At 44.5% G+C, this 15,325-nt stretch overlaps 1 pseudogene across 1 annotated transcript; it reads left to right on the forward strand.

Moving 5' to 3' along the window:
• Positions 1–2,963: 2,963 nt before the first annotated feature.
• Positions 2,964–9,040, forward strand: LOC119578453 (annotated as a pseudogene). The gene is made up of 25 exons (XR_005229198.1): positions 2,964–3,036; positions 3,123–3,293; positions 3,371–3,508; positions 3,588–3,718; positions 3,785–4,004; positions 4,330–4,465; positions 4,542–4,703; positions 4,810–5,022; positions 5,122–5,219; positions 5,303–5,477; positions 5,551–5,732; positions 5,796–5,959; positions 6,039–6,120; positions 6,199–6,347; positions 6,395–6,537; positions 6,622–6,813; positions 6,893–7,108; positions 7,186–7,281; positions 7,356–7,514; positions 7,591–7,698; positions 7,849–7,870; positions 8,152–8,246; positions 8,378–8,529; positions 8,613–8,749; positions 8,855–9,040. The product of XR_005229198.1 is annotated as an uncharacterized LOC119578453 (transcript).
• Positions 9,041–15,325: the final 6,285 nt, after the last annotated feature.

Genomic DNA, 15,325 nt, shown 5'->3' on the forward strand with positions numbered 1-15,325 from the left:
AGCACTCTGGTAGTTTTTATTATTTTTTTAGAGAAAAAGGGAGCATCCAAAAAATTTGCAAATTTTTGAAATTTTTTTCGGGGGAAAGGCATGATGTTTTTTTGGGCCCTTTGAAAATTTCCCTTCGACTCTACAACAAACAGCATGGAGTCTTGTAATGTATTCCAACTAGGGGTATGGAATTGGTGTCCTTTGGGTCCTTTCTCGCATAAGAATTTTTCATAAATTAAAAAATAATTACCTTTCGTCTTCTCAGTGCTGTAACTTCGAAAGGCACTTACACAAAACTCGACAAGCTAGACATCCCGATTTCTTTACAAAGGGCGGTACCCTAGGGCCCCTTCAAGATATGATGGGCAGTTTGTAGCAGTGGAAAACCCCATATGGATGATAAAAAGTACTTTTGTATTTTTTGTGGGGGGGGGGGGTTTGGGTTTAACAAGGTTTGAGAAATAGAACACTCTGGCTGTTCTTGCCATTGCAGGCAATGTGGAGATAACAGTGAGTTTTCTCTACGAGTCCATTATGCACGAATGGGCCTTTCCAACGCACCCGGACCAGTGCTGCTAGGGAAGGGGGCTGCTTTCCACTTTTCAAAGGGAAAGAAATCGGAGCACTTCTTAGCATTGCTAATAATAAGCCTTGATCAAGTAAGGATAAAAAAGAGTTTACAATAACACGGTGACCATGGCAAAAAAAACCTTTTAAACCCCACTTGTGGTTCCCAGGGGGCAGGAAAAACTACAACATAGACTGGGTTCATCTAATTTTGATGAAGCCGCGAGAAATTCTTGCCTTTCCGGATTCAACCCAAGGGCATACCAGGGTAATTAAAAGGTAAGGAGGCTTGGGAAGCTGCTGCTGCCCCCCATGGGGGCACCCTACTTTGGGGAAAAGTCCTTTGTTTTAAAGCAGCAGAAATAAGTCCCTTTCCCCAGGGAGAGCAGGTAAGTGTGCTGGGTGTTGTGAATAGCGCACGGGTGTAGCCTTTTACCCAAAACAATGGTGGGGCTTCTCAGGAAAAAAATACCTTGTCGGGTCCAGTAAATCTAATCTAGCAAGTGTACCGGGTTTTAAATTTTGTCTGGGTAAAGCAGACTTAGAAATCCCAAATTTCTTTCACCCGGGGTAGAAGGGCATGGATTGGCAACCTGCCAAAAAAAACCTAAAAAGGGACTCTTATGATGTCGACAACCAGGCTAATCACGACCAGCTTCTTCTTTCCTAGAGTTTTAATACCAGAATCCCCTTGGGGGTAAGTATTGTCTTGTAAGCCATGGGAAAAGAAAATCTAAAACCAAATTTTTTCCCTAAAATTTGGGTTGTATCTAAGAAGTTCCCTACAGACCTACCACAATGCTACTGTGAAGGTGCTCAGCATACAAGACGAAATGGCCAATGATGGGGTTGTCACAACTTGTTCTGGATGTAAAACGGGCCCCCAAAACCACCGAAAGCCATACTTTCACGAAACCTGTACCAAACGATGGCCCTGACTTTCTGCAGGTTTTTCGCAGTTTGGGAAGTAAAAAGTGAAAAAAACTGTGTAAAAAGGGGATAGGTGGGGGTTCCAGTGGGTTTTTGTCCCAAAAAATGGCAAGTACTTCACTTTCGAGGATGTTGAGGTATGCTATTATACATCTATTGAAGACCCCCTTGCCAATCTGAATCCGGGCAGTGGACTACAATTTCCATCAGACAAAAGGGACGCTAATTGATGACCGGAAGGCTCTCAAATTCGGCTTGCAGGAGTTCCCCAACCCCCGTCTCCAATCCCAGATCCTTTAAAAAACCCAGACTTGGGTAAGCATGTTATGGAACTGATAGTGTGAAAATTTTAACAGCAGTGGTCTCACCCTGACTTCTTTTTTCTTTGTCAGAGGATTCACTTGCTCACCGGTTACTACATGCAGTACACCCGGAGTGTTGCCAGTACAGTTACTCTCAAAGGGGACACGGTAAGCATACTTACCAAAAATGAGACAAATAAAAGGGATAAACTATTGTAATTAATAAAAAATCTCTTTTAGGTCAAGGTGTTGTAGCCTTTATGACGTGTTGCCCTATTGAAAAAACACAAATGTGAAGCTCAACCAACCCTTTGCTGAAGTAGCGGGCAGGAGGTGCTTAGAAATTGGAAAACTCAAGGCCTGAAATCGGCGTTTTCCCCATAAAGAGCTGGTAACCCTCCACCGGACCACACCTAACTGCAGATTTTTGCTTTTGACAAGGTTCTGGTTGAAAAACCTCAAGTCTCTGGTACAGGTAAAAAAATTGTAGTATGTCAGTTTTATAATTATATTTTAAAAATTTTTGTTGGACCCAAATTTATTTTGGGGGTTTAAAAAATTTTAAAAACGTGCCTAAATTTCTGCTTTTTTTGTCGATGCTGATGGGGAGATTCTACTCTTCTACTCCCCTATGGGAACAAACTGTAAATGGACTGGTAACGGTAGAGGGGGCTGATAGTACACTAATAAGTACTACCAATGTCAATGGCAAAGAAACTTCGATGATTTGTAGCATCTCTCATGTGAAGGGAACCACCGATATTTTTGAAGGTAAGGGGGGAATTGGTTTTGGGTTTTATTTTTTAAGTGACTGACGTTAAACAACAATTTTAACTCTTTGTTACCATCGGACTGCGGGAAAGTAGGTGAAAATAAAGGCCCAACTAGATACTGTGGAAAGCATGACGCCCCTTAACCTGTAGATTTTGGGCCCCGTGCACCCCTCCACACAACAACAAACCCCCAAGGGTTACGGTATGTTTGCCCAATATGGAAAAAAAAAAAAAAAGAAAAAAAAAAAAACTCAAATGGGGGGGGGGCATTGACCAGAACTTGTTCCCTTTTTTCAGGACCCCATAGTGGGGCAGCCTGGAGGCTTTTAAATGGGTTTGGTTTTACAATCTGAATGGGGTTTGTACCGATGGGATTCCCGAAGGATGAAACGGGACTGTCTCTGTTCCCCCCCTTTTGACTCTATCTCGGCTCAGAGTATTTAAGTAACAAAAGCCCTAAAAGTGGAAGGCAAGTAATCTGTACAATTTGGGACATTGGCACTAAAGGAAAGGTAATCTCAAAAATGGGCCTCATCTATTTGGGCCCATTTTCTTTCAGCAAAATGGGAGGGAGCTTGGAATTCCTCTTGCTTAAAAAAACAACACGCAAAAAAAAGACTTTACCCGTTCACACAAGAAGGCTCTATGTGGCCAAGCTAGTGGCTGGTTTTTTACTTGGAATTTTCCCCAGCAACAGGATTCATGAACGTTTTTGAAAGGGTCTTAAGGTGTGAGGTGGCATGCAAAAAACGGTATTTAGTATTTTGGAGGGAGCCAAAAACTAACCCCTTTCCCCCCCCCCCCCAGCTGGAAGGCGTGAACGGCTCGGGGATTTCGTAAAAAACTAGATGTTAAGTGTAAGATCCATGGGTTAGATTGGCAAGATCGGGGATGCAGTTCCCCTCACTGCCACAAGCTTGAATACTGCTCTGCCCTTTAAAAACCGGTCCGGGTAAGACCTAACCCCTTATAAGGCTGCAACCCGTGTAAAACTTTTTGACCCCTTTTGACAATCGTTTGCTTGCTTATACGATTGCTGGTGTTTTGACTGTTTCGTCACCTTTAACGGATTGGAAAGGATGACTACGACTTTTGGATTTGACCACACCTTGGTCTCCCCAAAGCCTTTGTTTCGGATATGGAAAAGAAACTTTTGTATTAAAAACCAGGCTTTTAAGGGAAATTTTTCCTTCTATACCCTATGTCTTGTCCATCCGGGAGTGTCGTATGATGTGACGGGGGGACTAGCAGTGGTTATGACCTTCCCAATTTGCAACTGATGTAGTACTCAAGAAGGGCTCTGCACAGAAACATTCTACAAGACTTGTCAATGACGTCAGCAGATGTGATGGTGACCTGAATGTGGGGCCCAAAAACCATTGGTGGTAAAAATTTTGATGTGTCGTCGCTTAATGCAACTGAAACCGTGAGAGGGAAATAGGCTTAAAGGATAAAATTTAGCTTGAGCTTGGCCAAAAAGTCAAGGATTTGTGGAGAAATGTCAAAACCCCACAAAAACCCTAAAATTTATGGCTGTTAGCTTCCCATTTTATCCTAATTCCTAGTGCATAAAAAGATCTACGTCAAGGGGCTGTAAAAAGAGCCTTACTCTTCAAATAAGGCTAAAAGCACTTTGCTTTTAACTTTTAGTTTGGGATTTTAAAAATTCCCTTTAAATGCTTGGCAAAACTTGGTCACTCCTAGTTAGGATCATGAAAGCTAGGATGGGGGATATTAAGTAATTTAAAGCCATATTCAGCCAGAAGACTTTACAGAGGGTTTAAATAACATCTTCAACATTTTGGGGGCTGTTAGTGTGGGTAAATTTTGGAACAGTTGATGGTGTAGTGATCAAAGAAAATTTTTTTTGACGACAGCCGAGGAAATTGGTAAGTTTACTTTGTTTTTATCAAGTGCCCCCAAATTTCCTGGCAGAAGGGCTAAAGTTTAATATTAAATTTTCAGTGTCAAAACCCAGGGGTTGGTTGGTGGAACATGGTTACAATAGTAGCACAAAATGCTGAAGGAACGGACCTTTCAGCCTTTGAAAGGAAGGTTGTGTACAAGGATACAACCGAGACCATTTCTGGTGGTTTAACATTTGAAGGCTCGGTTTCGGTTGATACTCTTCACTTCGAAAGTGAGTGGTGTGAATGTGTGGGTGGGGTGGGGGGATTTAATAGAAATGACTAAATTACCTTTTTTTTTTTTTTTTTACTTTGGTAACAAATTCGCCTTGTGCTCAGGAGACTTTGATGGTGTATCAGAACAAGCATACAAGTCTGCTTGGCTTCTAAATGAAGGTCCCCAGACCCTAACTGGAGTGAACTCTCTTGCCAATGTTGATGCATCTGCTGTGACCTTCCAAGGAACATACATAGATAATGTAGATATTGGTCGCTTGCATACAATGACTGCAAAGATTGATGAACAGACCACCCTGAATTCGACAACATTTGGTAAGCAACTCCATGGTGTAGGACACCTTTTTGAATGGACAGGGGGGGGAGGTACAGAGCTTGGTGCCTTTTGAAATGCATGCATATCTCTTATTCCAGTTGAGGTGGAGTCATTATCTCCAATTACCTTGGATGGAACTATCCAAGGCTGGCATCTTCATGAGCAGGCCTTGCAGTCTTCCTCAACACATCAAAGGGTTGGTTGTGAGCACTTTACTTTATCATGACAAGGTTGTATCTTTTTTTTTTTTTTTTTGAGTGACATGATCTTGTTTTGCAGGTTACTGGCAGGAAGAAGTTTACAAAACCCATACACATTAAAAACAGTATTGCTGTAAATGACTTTGTCATTGTTCCTAAAGTGGGTGGTGGGAGAACCCCTGTGGCTTAAAATGAGCCAATTCTGTAGCTTTTCATGCAGAATGGAAAGGTCATGGGAGACCTTGTAGTAAACGGTAGGTAAACTTGCTTAATCTCTCGGCAAATCTTTGCTTCAAGAACTGGGTAAAAACTTTTTTATTACTGCAGGTAATGCTGTGTTCAATAAGGACTTGGCTATCAGCAACTCCTTCAACAATGAGAACGTGGCAACCCTTGCCAGTGTGTTTGGCTGAGTGACAGGGGATAAACACAGTATCTAGTGAAAGGACATCGATAGTGCCAAAGTCACTGGGAATGCAACACATCATAATAAAGGGGCAAGTCTTGTAGTCAACTGACCAGAGTTAAGAATTTGGAAACTGGCTAACCTAAAAAGGCCCTTGCTTTTCTAGGGCTTGATAAATGGTGAAGACTTCTCTACCTTGTCAGAAGAAGTACTGAAGAACACTTGAAAGAACAAAGGGTAACTGCATCTTGGAATAACAAGTAACGCAGCCTTGAAGCTTCTAGCTTGCAAGCAGACACTGTAACAAATCCTCTACAGGATTCGGATGTGGTAAGCTGCATTAAGATTGACTTTTGCATATCCATTTTATTGGAGTGGTTAAAATGGCTCATGTAAAATTTTCTTTCAGTTTGAGCTTGAAAGAATCCTGAGGACAGACAAGATGCAGACCATTTCTGGTGCAAAGACCTTCCCAGAAGTCCAAGTAACAGGTAAGCTTAAGCTTTAGTTGTGGGGAGAAATTTCCCTGGGGGGAGGAGATTCCACAATTCACTTTTTAATACTTTCAGGATCTGTGGCTCTTGATGGAACCCTCAATGGACTGGATGTGAAGACCAATTTAGTGCAGTATGGTAAGAGTGCTGAAATAACTGCTGAAAAGACTTTCAATCAAAAGCTGACCATAAAAGGAGACTTGTCCATGGGGCAGTGGTAGCATGTTTAGGTAAGGCTTGTTTTATTGTTAAAAAATAACTAAACTAAAAGTTTCCCTTGACTAACTTAGTTTTGATTACAGGGTGTGATGTATCGGCATTTGAAGAATCTGCTGTACTACATAATGACAGTGGCATTACAAAGCCTGTTAGTGGAATTACTACCTTCAAAGGCTTGACCTTGAAAAACCTAGAGTAAGTCCACCAGTGTGGATAAGGCATCATGTTGGCCTGTCAAGAATTAAAGGGAAAGCTGATTGTGAAATTTCCTCCCCTCAGAGTTGGTGGTACTGTTGATGGTGTACAGGTAGATAGTAATACTATTCTCCTGACCACTGGAGCACAAAATGTAGCTGGCTTGGTCACGTATCTGTACCTGGACAAGACAAGGTAGTCTTTGTTGAGCAGAACCTTGAGGTCCAGGACAAGAAGTTCAACTCGATCAGTCTTGATAAGCTGTATGAAGATACGGTTGGTAGCTCTTATTTTTGTTCTCTCCAAAAATCGATTATAGAGGTATCAACATTAATGCATGAAACGACTCCTACAGGTTCGTGTTGATGGGAACAAGGATACCATTACAGCAGAAGTAACCTTTGCAGCATCTCCAACATTTTCAAGCTTGACTCTTGAAAACCACCTTGTAAATGGTTACAACTTGGGCAGACCTCATATTGGGACTTAATGGTAAACACACCCTTTATAATATGGGAGATCTTCTAGAAGAGCCATCAAAAGCTTCACAAGACTCAAAGGACTTGGGGGAAGTGGACCACTTGAAGAAATTTACCCTAGCCTTTACTGGTCTAGCGAGTCATTTAAAAAACCCAAAAAAAATACCACAGAAAGGCCAACTGCCCTCTGGTATTTATGAAAAAAGGGTTTTCCAGGAAAAACTGTACAAGCTACAACCAGTCACGAAAGAAAAAGTGTTGTACTTTTGGTTTATTGACCTTTATTACACAACCCATGTCTTTTTTTCCCAATATCATGGGTTTGTCAAATCCCTTGGGACCAACTCGTTGATGTTTTTGTTGGCCTGAACTGATGATACAATTTGTCCAGAATTTTGGGCCTGAGTTTGGGAAGAAGATCCTTGCTGTGAACAAAGGACCTCTTTAAAGAGAAGGAACATTTGGATGTGTTGTCGGCTTTCCCACCCAAAAGTGTTAGTTACTTTTAGTCTAGTATGGGAGTGCGAAAAACTACCCATGTCACACCAACATAACAGGTCTGGGTTTTTGGCAGATTAGGTTCCTAAAGCAAATGTAGCGCTGGCTTGGGGAAACAAACACTTGGCTGTATGTGGCAACTCGCTTGTAAAATTCCCCTATACAGTTTATCAAATACCAACAGGTATGGCATTACTCTAGCCCCACCCTACATGAAGGAAACTAAAGATTGGATTTTTTTTTGTTTGTCTTTTAAGATTTTTAGATGAGTGGGCAAGGAACCTCCTATGGCCCCTTCTCCATTAGTCCAGTCCCAAAACTGTTGTACCTTCAGTACCTACAATGCAGAGCCTAGGGTAGGTCAGGGTTCCCTTAGTTACCAAAAAAATTTAAAACTTGGGTCTGTCTAAGGAGTTTTTTAACCCGATTTTCCACTTAGCATTCCACTTGATAATGGTAAGGACTGCTTGGCAGGATTTATCATGAAACCTCCTCTGCTTGATTTGTGGAACTGCACCCAGGATACGGCTACGAATACCCGGGAACTGTCGTGCAGTTTGGGGAGGAATGTAACCTTTAAAGGGAAAAGGGATACTTAAAATGCCAGATGGAGAGTAATGTACTGGAAAATTTTCAGGCAGCAGCATTTACCTTGGGGGGAAAACTACCTGGTTGTGCTGGAAGAGATTCCTTCGCTCTTCCTCAAATTTGAAGATTTTAAAAATGATGCGGGTACAAACGCTATGGCTTGGTAAGCTGGCTTGGGGATAAAACCCCACCATTTTAGCTTTTGGCTCCTTATTCCCTTTTTTGGAGAGAAAACTAATTTTCCCATACCCCCCCCCCCCTAGGATTTTAACCAGACCCCCAAAAGGCTTCACACCTTGATGCCCTGGCTGGCAAGAATGAAGCATATGTAGCAGTGACTCACAGCTCCTCCCCTATTGCTACAGGGAGTGTTGACATATTCACCATTAAGGATAAATCTGGTTCTGTGGAGATGGAGAAAATGCAGGCAAGTAGTAACGCTTTTTTTTTTTTTTTTCCCCCCCCAACTTAAAGTTGGCCACTCTATAATAATGTGGTGACCTCTTTCAGACCTTGAAGGTGCCTGGTGCTTTGGCAAGTAACTTTGGAGAATTGCCCAAAAGTATGATGTGGGTCTCTTCATCCAGACTGAGCATGGTGTTCATGTGTATGTTTTGAAGGGAATGCAGTTCGTGTACGAAAGGATGGTAAGAGCTCCTCAAACTCTGTACTTGCCTAATCCAATTTTAGAACCAACTGGATAATTTAAAGTAACTTTTATTTACTTTAACAAACTTTTTTTTTTACCACAGGTAAAAACTGTACCTGCACGGAAACCCTTCTCATTCCCATTCTACCATACGGGCCAGAATACCACCTTCCTTCTGTACGCTGGCAATGATGTTGAAGGTGGACAGCTAGGTGGGAATGCAAGAGCTTATGAAGCAGTCTACAGGCCTTAGTTTTAATCTTTTAAAATATATTTAATTAGAACTCTCTTTTGGTGTTTAATTTACCAAAAAATGCTACACACTCATTTGTCCCTGGTTTGAGCTTGGTCCCATGCAACCCAAGGCAACTAGAGAACTAACTGGTTAAAAATGCCTTAGAATTACCACCTTGATAAGGTGGGGGGATATTGAGAAAGTAATCTAGCTCAGATTAAACCTAGAACTTTGGGGGCTATCCCCCAGGTTTTTATAACCTTAACCTTAAACTCCAAGGGGAAAGCATACCAGGAGGTAGCAGGGCAAATGCAAAGGGGTAACTACCTAAACTGGTAAGAAAGGGAGAAAAATTTTTCATCTTGGAGAGGCTCCCAGCCTTTTGGGTTTCAACTTGAGGTCATGAGGGCCATAAGATGTAATGGGAAACTGTTTTTTTTGTAAATTCAACTTTATTGAATTTAAAACCCAACTGAACTAGTCTCAACACTACCTACCTAAAATTTGGGAAAGTCGAAGGGGCTGAGGTTTCTAAATGACTCCTAGCCTGACCTAGGGCAAGCCTAGGCTCTTGCCCCCAGATGGTCTAAGTGTAACGTCTCTAAATCCTACTTTAATTGCCTAAAATTGTCTTCAGCCTTGGATGTTGAACTGAGCTAGCTTTTAAGTGAGGGTTTCCTCAAAAGCCTGCCCCATATTTTCAAGGCAAGAACTTCACTGCCAGTAGCGTTTCCAGGAAGCTGGAAGCAACTTTGTTAATATCCAGATCTTTTTGCTTTGACTACATAGTTTCTACTCCATCTTCTTAACCTCGTTTAACACCCTAGCCTTGCCCACTATGCCTAGTTTTAAAAGGCATCAACTATCTGAGGGTAAGGCTGCTGCCCTCTTGACAAATGTAGCATTCATCTTGCCTGACCTGAGTTTTTTTTTTTGTCAAATTGTGAGATGGAAGCCTCTTTGTAAAGTACAACTCCTCCCATATTAAGTATTTTTAATTGAGCTAATGCAATTTCATGATTAGTAACTATTCCTATTGGGGCCCAAATACCTATCTTTCACGGGGATTTGAAGATGGAAGAAAGTGATTCTTGAGCATAAAAGGACCAAGATGTAGGGACTTGTATGCCCAAAAAAAGGAATTGTATAAAAAAAAGGACATGTATGAAAAAAAGGCATTGTAGACAAAAAGGCATTGTATGAAAAAAAAGGACATTGTATGCCCAAAAAAGGACATTGTTGCCCAAAAAAAGGCTTTGTATGACCAAAAAAGGAATTGTAAACCAAAAAGGAATTTGTAGACCAAAAAGGAAATTTTTTTGTATGCCCAAAAAAAGGGAATTGTAGCCCAAAAAGGAATTGTATAAACCAAAAAAAGGGGACTTGTTGCCCAAAAAAGGGGACTTTTATGACCAAAAAGGGGAAAACTTGTATTGACCACAAAAAGGACATTGTATGACCAAAAAGGACATTGTATGACCAAAAAGGACATTGTATGACCAAAAAGGACATTGTATGACCAAAAAGGACATTGTATGACCAAAAAATTTTTTTTTTTTTTTTTTTAACTTTGCTTTGAATAAAATTGCAGTATGTCAACGTCAGTTATAAAAGTTTTAAATTTAAACCATGCCCAAAAAGCCAAGTTTGTAAAGATGCCAAATTTCGACACCCCTTAAAATGTATGATAAAAAACTCAGAATTTTCGGCAAACCAATTTACTTAAGCCCTGAGCCATACATGTACTAGCCAGTTTCCAAATGTGCTAACTGGAGGTCCCCCTCGTCGGGATCTAGTGCAGCACCGAGGAAGGAGACTTAGACTTTAGAATATGAGAAAGCATGAAGTTATTATTCTGAAGTGGAGGAAGTGGAAAATTTACACACAAACCAATACTTCCTAGCTGAAGCATAACTTCACCCCTAGTGCAAGAATGTCGTAAACGCTTGCGGGTAAGGATAAAAAAATTTGCTAATTTAAAAAACCGTTAAAAACTAAAAGTCGTTTTACTTTAATGACAAAATTTGGGTCAATCAAAGACTGCACAACCCGCTAATCACTAAGGAGGATACTAAAATCAGTCCGATGCACCTTCCCATCCGGGCTACTCCTGTGAGGTTTCGCGCTCACGATCGGTTCTCGAGAGAAGCAGAGCAATCTGTCGTCCCCCTCGCCAGGAGGTGCAGGAATGGGGGCGTCTGTCCCCAAAAAACCATCCCAAGAGGTCCCGGGGAAACAGGGAGAGGAGGGTCTCCCCAGAAAAAGAAAACTGGTGGACAAGGCACTTCCAGCCCCAAAAAATATTTTCGCGTCGCCCTTTATACAAGGGAAACTGTCGAGTCTTAAGATCTAAAGAAAAATGCCCTTTAAAAATTATTAGTCTCGTTCTATGCTCCGATATTATAGTTCTCCAAAAAGCATTTAAAACCTCGTCTCGACGAGGTATTTCGCTGGGGGGGGGGGAAAAAAACTCCCATCTATTTTGGGAAGGACTGGGGGTAAGGGTGGGGGGGGAATCGCCATGACATCCCCCAAAAAGCCTCCCTTTTACAGAAGTAACTATTGATTCTACTTTGGGATTTGTCGCATGCAAAGAAAAAAATTTATGGCACGTATCTGGCTATATGCACTTTTTTGTCCACCTATGCAGTATAGCTTAGATGAGCTCTTTGCTCTTCAGGAACCCTCTGCCCCAAAATAAAAATAATTTTAGCTGATTTTAATGTCATCATACGTTGGGGTTCCCGCGGGTGGGGTAAGGGGAGCAAGTAGTTAAGTTAATTAAGATCAGATTTATCCTTCTGAATGATGGAGCGGGTGGAATGATACCGGGAATTTTAGCTTTATTGTTTTCACTGTTTTTCATAATAGCAGCCAAGTGCTGTGGCACACCACTGACGACTCAATGGGGAAACGTCATCTTCCTATTTTTATTAAATATTCCTGCGACCAGTGAGTGCCTCAGGCCTAAATTCAACATAAAAAAAGCAAGGGGGCGCCTTTACAAAGGAGCGTCAATTTTGAATTGTTGGAGAAAAAACCCTTTTGAAGTAAACAAAATTTTAGAATTCGATTATGAAGCAGCATTTCTATCCACTCCTAAAACTTAACAGATAGCGTTTTTGATAGAGTAGTTTCCCTGGTGGACATCAGATTTCGCTGGGCGCTGTGCCCACCAAAAGGGCCACAGGCTTTTTTAAAAAAAACATCACAAATGAGAACTTTTGCAAAATATAAACTAGCAGACAGGGTCGTAAAAATAATAAGACAAGCAAAAAGAGACTCCTGGGGGAGTTTTGTCTCTACAATTAACGAAATAAAAAAAATTCAGAGGTTGGCCCCACTATAAATTTTAAAATAAATAAGAAAAAGTCATCTTTAAAAATTAATAACATCATGTCGGGGTTCGATTGAAAAAAAGACGAAGGAATCGAACGGTAAAGGGTCAACGGAAAAAAACACAGGGGAAAGGGACTAATCCCCCTCACGAGTGAGGTAAACACGGCGAAGGTCCAGAGTATCTCGCATTTGTGACATTTTTCCCCTTTCTTTCTTAAAAAAATAATTTTCCCAGGAATTGGAGATTTTTTTGAGAGAGCCAAAAACTGCGAGATGCCTACCCGAGGCCCTACATCCGCGGTGATGTGGCCCCCAAGGACCTGCCCTTCTGTCACTGCACTCTCCCGGTGATCACGGTCCTGCCTTCTGTCGGACTTGGGTACCGTTGCCCTCCACCAGTCCCTCTACCCCCGGTAGTTTTCCCCGGGTCTTCTCGGCAGGGCAGCTTCCCCGGGATGCCTCGGCAGGCAGCTCCTCCGGATGTCCTCGGCAGGCAGCTCCCCCGGCAGTCCGTTGCCCCCCAGACCCTTGGGGGGGTATCCCATCCAACTGCCTTTGGGGGGCATGTCTCGCCCCCACCAGTTGCTCCTCCTGGCGGCATGGCAGGCAGATCATCCGATGGTCCGTCCCACCCCGATCCTTGGGCGGGCATCCCACGCCAAAAAGGGCGTTGGGTACACGTCCGCACCCACCGTTGCTTCTGTCGTCCCCGGGAGGCAATTCTCTTTCGCGTCAGGGCAGGCCTCCTCCTGCACAGGCGGGCCTTCCCGGGGCGTCTGGGAGGGACGATCATCCACGCATCGGGCAGGCGAGACTCATCCGGCGCGTCCTGGGCGGCGACCTTCCGGGCTCCTGGGAGGCGACGGGCTCACCGGCGGTCCTGGGCAGGCGCGTATCCGGCGCGCCTGGGCAGGCGGCTCTTCCGGTGCGCATCCTGGGGAGGGGAGACTCATCCAGCGCATCCTGGGCAGGCGGCCTCATCCCGGGGCGTCCCGGGCAGGCGACGACTTTTTCCGGCGGTCCTGGGCAGGCGAAGCTCATCCGGCACGTTTCCCCGCAGGCACACTCATCCCGGGGCGTCCCGGGCGGGGACGACCATCCCGGGGGTCCCGGGCAGCGACGACTCTCCCGGGGCATCCTGGGTAGGGGGAGCTCTCCCGGGGCGTCCTGGGAGGCGACGACCATCCGGCAATTCCCGGGGAGGGGCGATCATCCCGGCAATTCCGGGGGGGACGACTCATTCCGGGCGTCTGGGAGGCGAACTTCCGGGGAATTCCCCGGGCAGGCGACGACTCATCCGGCGCGTCCTGCGCAGGCGACGACTCATCCCGGGGGTCCTGGGAAAACGACACTCATCCCGGCAATTCCTGGGCAGGGGACGACTCATCCGGCGTCCTGGGCGGCGACGATCATCCGGCACACCTGGGCAGGCGACGATCTCCCGGGGCGTCTGGGCAGGCGACATTCATCCGGCCGTCCTGGGCAGGCGACCCATCCCGCATCCCGGGAGGCGAGACTCATCCCGGCGCGTCCTTGGGCAGGCGGCTCCTCCGGGAGTCTTCGGCAGTAGTCTTCCGACAGCCAGATACTCACCCTATCCTTGGGCGGGCATCCCCGCCCAATGGTCGTTCGGCTGACATCCCCTACCCACCCGTTTTCCAAGCGGACTGCGACGGCGGCAACTCCTCCGACTTACGTGCAGTCGTGCGTGGTGTCACCGTCGGCGAGGTTCCCGACCGCGCCGCTTCTTCCGAGGCAGTTTCCCCCTGCGAGGGTTTTTGGGCAACGGATCGCTCCAGGGGGACTCCGTGGCCCGTTTTTTTCTGGCCCCGTTTACCCCAGGACTTGATTTTTCCCCGGGCGACGTGCTCCCTCGCTAAGGGGGCCCAAACAAGGCCAAAAGCGGGGGCCCCATTCCTCCATAGGGTTGCTCTCCCGACCCTTCCTCTTCGGGTTCCCGCGATGTGCTCTTCCCGCAGCTGCCCCCCGTTTCAGGTAGTACGGGCCATGCTGCGTCTGACCCCTCCGCTTTTTGGGAATTTTGTGTAAAAAAGGCCCTGCTTCAAGGCCCGCATTTACTTTCCCCACAAGTTCCTATGGTGCCGTTTCCCCGACCCTCTGATCCCGGCAAGGTCCCCAATGTCGGGTTCGCTTGTAAAAAAAAACAAAAAAAAAACAGAACGGTCAAGGTAAGGAAAAACTCAGAGGAAACATACAGAAAAGGGTTACTGCTAAAGGCACTAAAATTTTTCTACACATTACATAAGCAAATATGTACACAGGAGCGTGGGGGAAAAGAAATCCCGGAGCAGGGGAGGCACATGGCGGAAGGGAGCACACAAGCAAAATCATGGGACAACTGCGAAAATTTTTTTTCAAATGTCCTTTTATTCGCCGCGCCGATTAAGGCCCCGATACCCTCGTTCCCACGAGGCGAAAAAACCAAACGGGAAGGACCTAATCCCACCTCACAAGGTGAGGAAAATCGGCGAAGGTCCAGAGTAATCCGCGGGGTTTGACAATCATCCCGGGGGCAATAATTTCGATTCAATAGAGACATTGCTAATGCACTCGCCAGCAGTTGTCTCATACAAGCATTTTGCTAATTACCACCCCACCTTCCTGACCATCAAGGAAGAGGCAGAGCTGCAACCGTTCACTTTGCCCGGGAGATGATTTGATTACAATAAAGATCAACAAGGATGAGTTTTGCCCGACCCCTAGAAGCCTGTAGAGGAAAACCCCCACCCCGATGAGATCGAAAGGGGATGATAAAGCATTTAATCAGATCACATGATTAATTTGTAGAAGTGACAAAAATTTGAAAAATCCACATTTTCCAAACCAGGCCTTCCCCCAATCATCCCATTTGAAAGGGGGGGGTAATCCCAGACTTGCCATCTCCTACCCCCCCAATTTGCTTTGACAATTGCTTTATACAAGGTATGGAACGAATTTGTTAACAGTAGGCTTTTGCGTTTTTTAAATTACAGTAATTTA

This window comes from Penaeus monodon, chromosome 11, assembly GCF_015228065.2.
Source record: "Penaeus monodon isolate SGIC_2016 chromosome 11, NSTDA_Pmon_1, whole genome shotgun sequence".
Classification (NCBI taxonomy): domain Eukaryota; kingdom Metazoa; phylum Arthropoda; class Malacostraca; order Decapoda; family Penaeidae; genus Penaeus; species Penaeus monodon.